At 37.4% G+C, this 7765-nt stretch overlaps 1 protein-coding gene across 1 annotated transcript in view; it reads right to left on the bottom strand.

Moving 5' to 3' along the window:
* The window catches only part of GTF2F2 (general transcription factor IIF subunit 2), a 197642-nt gene that overhangs the window by 33869 nt on the left and 156008 nt on the right, over positions 1–7765 (bottom strand). The gene's annotated exons all lie outside the window — the stretch shown is intronic.

Here is a 7765-nt window from a genome sequence, read left to right as displayed (position 1 = left end):
GTAATTTTAAGCCACTGGGCCCGGTACTCGAACTGTGGTCGACTACGGGGGAGGACAGTGACATAGCCATTACGCTAACTGCTGGTCCCAAGAATATTAGCTATTAAAAAGGACAAAATCCTGTCTTTTGAGATTAAAGTATGCAAGCTTGGAGGACATTATGGTAAGTGCAATAAGCCAGGCACAGAAAGAGAAGTACTACACGTTCTCCCCTATATGCAGAAACTGAGATAGAAGGATGAAACCTGACTGCTCCTGGCTGGGAAGGATGGCAGGGGAGGCCACAGAGGCATGTTGATTAATGGAAATAAAAGTGCAGCTGTACAGAAGGAAAAACATCTAGTGTTTTAAGATACAATGGAGAGACTACAGATGGCAACAACTTGCTATGTATCTCAAAGTAACTAAAAGGGGGGACTTTGAATGTTCCAAGTAATAACAAATGACTGAGATGATGGGTATGCTAATTATCTTGAATGAATCATTACACATAATATTCTCGTACTAAAAAATCATATTGTACCCCCATAACTAGGTATAACTAGACTTAAAATAAAAAAAAAGAAATATTGGACTTCACATTTATATAGCTTCATCTGTCAAAACTATGATAACATTTCAATATTATATTGAATTTTAAAGTTTTTACTGAAAGCCTTGATTATGTAACCTTGAAATCATTCCTGTGACCTATGTTGTTTCTCAATTTTTTAAAAATAGTTTTGCAAAAGGGCACATGTAATTGCAAGGGGGTGGGGTGGGGTTAAGAAAGCACCACCATGGGGATGGTAGCACAGTCTCTTCTCCATTTCTCCTTTTAGGATTTTTGAGCATGCATGTTTTCCCAACTTCCAGGTCTGGGCGGGGACTAGAACGACACGGATGGCCATGTGGGATCCAGACGCCTTAACCATCATGTCACTAGCTGGCCTGTTTCTCAATATTTTAAAAATCAATGACTCTTGGGACCAGCAGTTAGCGTAATGGCTATGTCGCTGGACTCCCACGTAGTTGACCGCAGTTCGAGTCTCGGACCTGGTGGCTTAAACTCACGCTGGGCGCATGTGCGTGCATGCCCAAGATCCCAAGAGGAGAATGCAGGAGAAGGGATTGCGGCGTGGCCATCCCCCCTGGAGGGTGATTTCTCGCTTTCTATCTCTCTGTCTCTCTCTGTCTGTCTGGCGAGCGCATGCGCCCTATAGCAAAAACCTCTCCAAAAAAAAAAAAAAATCAATGACTCTTGGAACCCACAGATGGATGTCGCTGGACTTCCACAAGGCCGACTGAGGTTCAAGTCCAGGACCTGGTGGCTTGAAACCCATACTGGGCGTGTGCCCAAGATCCTAGGAGGAGAATGGAAGAGAAAGGATTGTAGTGTGGCCATCCCCCCTAGGGGGTGATTTTTCACTTTCAGTCTTTCTCTCCCTGGTTTATGTGCTCTATGGCATAAACCGAGACAAAACAAAACAAAAAAAGTCATCAAACTATTAAAATATAATCAAATTTACCGAAATTATATTTCTGAAATGTTAATAAAATAACTACTATGAACAATATAATAAAGATAAATCAAACATGAAATTGAACATACTTTCACAAACTATGCCTTTCTACTTTCTAGGAGATTTTGATATGCATCTACCCCTTGAGGATTTCAGTCTAGAAAATTCAGCCTACTTATAGCTACTTAGGTTACTAACTTCAAAGTACTTTCATAAACTATTTTAGTTCTCTTTAAAAATAACTTCTTGGATTTATAAAAGTCTTTACAGTCCAAAATCTCTAAGAAGCTCAGGTATAGATATACACTGCAATAGGGTCAGCTTTGTGAATATCAATACATTTGGATAGGCCATTATGTTTTCAAAGGACTTTCTATACGTTATCTTGTTCTATCTTCCTAAGTTTCCTCATTCAGCCTGCCCGTGTCCTCCTTACAGACTCACTGCTTTTTCTGCTTTTTTGTCGTATGCTCCGGTGTCACTGTCACTACCACCTGTCCATAGATTCTTCATTTTCCGACCCACCTGGCCACAACCTACAACCAGTTCATATATGAATTTTTTTAAACCAATGACTCTTTCTGATAAATAAAAATTATGTATATAAAATTTTTTTAAAAAATCAATGACTCCTTCTGATAAATAAAAATTCTATCTATCCCTTTGCTACAAGGTGTAGCACCAGAGAGAGATAGAGAGAAAGGGGAAAGTGAGATAGTGTACCACAGGAGGATGACCATGTTTCATTCTCTTCTCCATTCTCCTCTCAGGATTTTGGGTATGCATGTACATGTGCCCAGTGTATTTCTCAAGCCACCAGGTCTGGGATTCAAACTATGAAAGTCACCCAGCCACCTTAACTACCATGTCAACCAACTGGCCCTAATGAAATTGTTATATTCTTTCTATAGTTGGTATTATAGTATAACACTGAATATAGTTTTTAAAGTTATGGAAGTGCCCTGACTCATTCTCATATACATCTCTAAAAAATAATCACCAAACATTCAAATGCAATGTGCTAAGACTAGTAGAATATATTCAATCTGTACTTTTAGTGTAACAAAATCTTAATCTAGGTCTCCTAGATGACTCATTACTATAATCTTAAGAGACATTTGCCTTTTGCCTCAGAAATGATGGTCTTCAGCGGGACAGAAAAGAGTGACTCTTAGAATTAAAGGGAAAATGATAATTGTATAGAAATGTGGACTCATGACATCAAAGGAGATATACATTAGATCCCAACTTAGGATATGAAAAGGCACAACCAGAGAACTAAAAGAAGTGGTAGCTCCTTGAAGACAGGAATTTTATTTATTTGGTTCAGTAGGGGTAGGTATGTATGTTAGGTTCAAAGTAGGTATGTGAAAAATATTTATATTTAAAAAAATATTTGTTTTTGAGAGAAGACAAATCTTAGGCCTGTGAAAAGGTACTGTTGTGGTCAGCTACTAAGCCATTCCCCTAGCTTTCTTCTCCTTGTCATCCCAACAGAAGGACTTTACTGCTCTCTGTCACCATTCAAACAATATATGCTCAATTTAATTTCAATAATTAAAAAAATTTATAAAGAATTTTTTCTTTTCCAGGCAAGGAAAAATTGGGAAGCTATATTTAAAACCCTCAAAGAAAAAATATTTTAGCCAAGAATACTATACCTGGTAAGCTTATCCTTCAAATTTTAAGGAGAAATAAAGTAATTCCCAAATAAACAAAAGCTGAAAGAATTCACCAAAACAAAGCCAGCCCTTCAAGAAATACTTAAGGGACTACTACACCTAGAAAACTAGGGAGATAAACAGAAGCAAGAAAATATGAAACAACTTGGGGGGGGGGAACAGGAACTAATGACAGGGCTAAGTCCATACATATTTATAATAACTTTGAATGTTAATGGATTAAATTTCTCAACTAAGAGATCAGCTCAATAGATGAAAAAACAGGAACTCTCTACATGTTGCTTACAAGGAACACACTTCATTGACAAAATATACATAAACTGAAACTCAAGGGCTGGAAAAAGACGTTTAATGCAAACAGAAATGAAAAAAGGGCTGGACTTGTAATATTGATATCAGACAAAATAGACTGCAGGACAAAAAGAGACAAAGAAGAACATTACATAGTTCTAAAAGTACTAATTTATCAAGAAGATAAAACAATTTAAAAAAAATGTATGCACCCAATGCAAGGGTACCCAAATATGTAAAAGAAAGACTGCTAGCTCTAAAGGGAGATAAAGAATGCAACACACTAATTGTTAGAGATTTCAACACTCTACTGTCATCAAGGACAGATCAACTAGACAGAAAATAAACAAAGGGGCTCAAGAACTAACTGACACCATAAACCAAATGGACCTGACAGACATATAAAGCATTCCAACCAGTAACTACAAAATACACTTTTTTTCTCATCTCCACCTGGAAAATTTGCAAAGACTGACCACATAATAGGCCTCTATAAATTTAAAAGTACAAAACAAGCCTCTATAAATTTTAAAATACGGAAACTATACCCAGTATCTTCTCTGGTCACAATGGAATTAAACTTGAAGTAACCCACAGAAAGAATCTTCGAAAATACACAAAAACATGGAAACTAAACAACCTACTCCTGAATGACTTTCAAACTACTGAAGACATTAAAATCAAAAGATCCATTAAGAACAACAATAATGAAAACACTACTCGCCATGACCTCTGGGACACAGCAAAAGCAGTGAAAAGAGAGAGGTTCATAGCCGTTAATGCTCACAAGAAAAAAAAAAAAAGAAATGTGGCAAATAAAAGACTTAAAATAACATTTCAAGAAACTGGACAAGCAACAACAAAACCCCCACTCCACTCCCCCCCCAAAAAAGGGAAAAAGAAATAGTAGAGATTAGAGATGAAATAAATAGAGAATAAAAGAACTATAAACAATCAATGAAACAAATAGCTGGTTTATTGAGAAGATAAAACTGATAAACCATTAGCTAGACTAATCAAGAAAAGCAGTGAGAGGATAGATAAAAACGAGTAAGGAAGCTGATAATATTACAACTGATATGTCAGAAGTATAAGAAATTGGGGGCCAGCAGGTGGCAGAGTTGTTAAGGTGCTAGATTCCCACATGGCTAACCACAGTCTGAGTCCTGTATGTGACAGCTGGAAAATCATGTGGGATGCGTGTGTATGTGCCCAAAATCCCAAGAGAAGAATCAGAGAGAAGGGACTGTGGGGTGGTCATCTCCCTCTCTGTCTCTTTCCCAAGGACCACACTTGCTCTATGGAAAAACTGATGCAAAAACCCTTCATGATCAAGACTCTCAGCAAAACAGCGGTGGAAGGAACATTCCTCAACACAATAAAAGCTGCATACTACAGACTCATTGCTAACATCATATTGAATGTGGAAAAGTAAAAGTCTTCTCACTAAAAAGTTGAACAAGACAAGACTGTTCACTTTCCCAATTCTCTTAACATATTGCTGGAAGCCCTGGCCAACTCAATCAGAGAAGAATAAGAGACAATAAGATAGGAAAAGAAGAAGCTAAACTATCCTGATTTGCAGATGATATGATTAGTCATAGAAAATCCAAAGGAATCCAACAAAAAACTCCTAGAAGTGATAAATGAATTCAGCAAAGTGACAGTATACAAAATCAATACATGAAAATCTATAGCGTTTTTATACACCAATAATGAACAGACCAAGACAGAATTGAGGAAAATAATTTCATTTACAATAGCCACAAAACAAATAAGGTCCCTAGGAATAAACTTAATCAAAGAAGTGAAAGACCTCTACAAGGAATGCTATGAAAAACTGAAAAAAGAAATTGAGTATGAGACAGAAAAAATGGAACAATATCCCATGTTCTTGAATTGGAACAATCAATATAATCTTTTTTTCCTAAAATAAGAAGCCATAGACTATTGTGTGAAATGTATTATATTCATTATATTCATACATACGAATAATAAATTAATTTACATATTCAATGCAATTCCAATCTAATTGCCAATGACATTCTTCTCAGAAATAGAAAATGCAATTATAAACTTTGTCTGAAATCATAAAAGACTATATATTGCCAAGGTAATACTGTGTAAAACTAATAAAATAGGAGGCATCTCATTACTCAACTTCATAATGTATTACACAATGCAGTGATAATCAAAACAGCATGGCACTGGCACACAGACCAATGGAAAGGAAGAAAATTCAGAAACAAATCCCAAATCATACAGTCAACTGATCATTTTTTTTTTTTTGAGAGATTTTTGCTATAGGGAGCGTGCACTCACCAGACAGAGAGAGACAGAGAGACAGAAAGTGAGAAATCACCCACCAGAGGGGATGGTCATGCCACAATCCCTTCTCCTCCAGTCTCCTCTCGGAAACTTAGGAACGCACTCACACGCACCCAGCGTGAGTTTAAGCCGCTGGGTCCGGGACTCGAACCACGGTCGACTACGTGGGAATCCAGTGACAGCCATTACGCTAACTGCTGGTCCCCAGCCAAATGATCTTTGACAAAAGATACAAGAGACAATGCTGCAGAGAAAACGAAGTCTTATCAGAAAATGATGCTGAAAAAACTGGATATCTACGTACAGAAAAATGAAATTAGACTCTTCTCTCTCACCATTAACAAGAATCAATTCAAAATGAATTAAAGATTTAAATTAAAAATCTTAAACTATAAAACTACTAGTAGAAAACATAGGGAAGGGGCTGGCAGGTGCGTGGTGGTTAAGGGCGCTGGACTCCCACATGGCCGACCACAGTTCGAGTCCTGGACCTGGTGGCTTGCTCCCCCCACCACCCCCACTTTCGCTCTCACTCTGTCCCTCTCAAGTGAGGGCTAAATAAATAAATAAATAAATAAATAATTCTTTAAAAAAAAAGAAAAGAAGAAGGAAAGATAGGGGAAACTCTTGAAGACACTGGAGTAGACAAACATTCCTTAAGACCTCCAAAGCACAGGCGATAATTCCCAAAATAGACAAGTGGGATTACACAAAGCTAAAAACCTTTTTCACAACACAGAAAACAATAGAGTTCAAAGCCAACACTCCAAATGAGAGAAAATATTTGCAAATTTTCCCTTAGGTAAGGAATTGATATCCAGAATATATAGGAAATGCAAGCAGTTCACCAATTTAAAAAAATCAAATTTAAAAACAAGCATACAAAGGGCCAGCAGGTGGCATGGTAGTTAAAGCACAGGACTCCCAGATGACCAACTGTGGTCTGAATCCCAGACCCAGGGGCTTAAGAACTGCACTGGGCACATGTGTCTGTGTGCCCAAAATCCTGACAAAAGAAAGGACTGTGGTATGGCTATCCCCTTGAGGAGTGATTTCTCACTTTCCTTTTCTGTCTTTCTTGTAGGGAATCTATAAGCCGTATGGCAAAAACTAAATAAATAAAATAAAATAAAATAAAATAAAAATAAAAAGGGCAAATGAACCGAATAGATAACTCTCCAAGGAAGACTAACGAATGGCCAGAAGGCATATGAAAAAATGTTCAAAGCCTACTGTCATAGGGAAATGCCAATTAAATCCACAATAAGGTACTATTCATCACAGAATGATCAGGATTAAAAAAATTAAGAATGGCAAGTGCTGGAGAGGATGTGGTGAAAAAGGGACCCTCTTACACTGTTAGTAGGAATGTAAATTAGCACAATGTCTGTGGAAAACAACATGGAGGTTCTTCAAACACCTACAAATAGAACTACCACATGACCTGGTAATCCCACTCCTTGGTATTTGCCCAAAAGATAGGAAGTCACTTGCACATCCACATTTATGGCAGCATTATTCACAACTGCTAAAACACAGAACCAATCTAAGTATCCAAAAATTGATGACTAGGTTGAAAAACTATGGCACATGTATACGATGGAATATTACTCTGCTATAAGAAACTAAGACTCTTGTTTGATACAAAGTAGATGAAAAAGATTTAAGGTTGAGCAAAGTGAGCCAGACTTTGAAAGATACACACTGTATATCCCCACTTATTTTGTACCGAATAGCTGTACTTTATGGCAGAAATTGAATGATCTAAAGTAGGTTAAGGGTAGATACCAGAAACTCAGAGACTATGAGGGAGGGGAGTGAATGGTAGTGAGCGGGTGGTAGAGGGTAGGAGTGAGAAAGAAACATTTTACAGGCAAAAAAAGATATAAAGTTCTCTGTTAAAAAAAAATGTATATAGTGGGACCAGCAGTTAGCGTAATGGCTATGTCGCTGGACTCCCAC

The sequence above is a fragment of the Tupaia chinensis genome, unplaced genomic scaffold, assembly GCF_000334495.1.
Source record: "Tupaia chinensis unplaced genomic scaffold, TupChi_1.0 Scaffold144262_1, whole genome shotgun sequence".
NCBI lineage: Eukaryota > Metazoa > Chordata > Mammalia > Scandentia > Tupaiidae > Tupaia > Tupaia belangeri.
The sequence above is the reverse complement of the archived record's forward strand: the minus strand, read 5'-3'. Positions and strand labels throughout refer to the sequence as shown.